Here is an 880-nt window from a genome sequence, read left to right as displayed (position 1 = left end):
CGTGCACTATGATATCAGTATACATTAATACCTTAAAGTGTATAGAATTAACGGTATATGATATTCCACAAATACATTTTTGGGATACGATCTAATCTAAATTCTTTTATACAAAAAAAAAAAAAAAATACGCACATGGCATCCGGGAGAGAAATTCATACAGGTGAATGTGGATATGGAGGAAAGTGAAGACAGGTGAACACGCAGACAGGTGAACACGGACAGGTGAACATGGAGATAGGTGAAAGGGAAGGCAGGTGAACACGCAGACAGGTGAACACGGAGATAGGTGAAAGGGAAGACAGGTGAACACGGACAGGTGAACATGGAGAGAGGTGAAAGTGAAGACAGGTGAACACGCAGACAGGTGAAAGGGAAGACAGGTGAACACGGACAGGTGAACGTATAGACAAGTTAACTTGAAGACAAATGAACGTAGGAACAAGTGAACACGTAGACAGTTGAACATATACTCAGGCAAACGTGAGGTTAGGTGAACTTGTCAAAAAATGAACACAAAGACAATTGAACACATACACAGGTGAACACAAACGGGTAAACATAAAGACAAGTGAACACATACACAGGTGAACACAAAGAAAGATGAGCACAAAGACAGACAGATAAAGGTGGGAACAGGTGAATCCAAATGACAAATGAACACTCAGAAAGGTGAATGGCACTGAAAAAAAGAATAAAAAATACCACCAAATTACATCTTGGAACTGCTGGTCGTATTTCACGACAAGACGATGGAATGCTCTTCAGGGAATCAATAGTCAAGAGTAAAACGTATGTTGGTGATTCAGTGTTATTCCTGATTTTGTAGAAATGTAATGAGACTGAAGAGTTTTTATTAAAATTTTATTCTAAGTGGGAA

The sequence above is a fragment of the Penaeus monodon genome, chromosome 29 (genome assembly GCF_015228065.2).
Source record: "Penaeus monodon isolate SGIC_2016 chromosome 29, NSTDA_Pmon_1, whole genome shotgun sequence".
In the NCBI taxonomy this organism is placed as follows: domain Eukaryota; kingdom Metazoa; phylum Arthropoda; class Malacostraca; order Decapoda; family Penaeidae; genus Penaeus; species Penaeus monodon.
Note: the sequence above shows the minus strand (reverse complement) of the source record.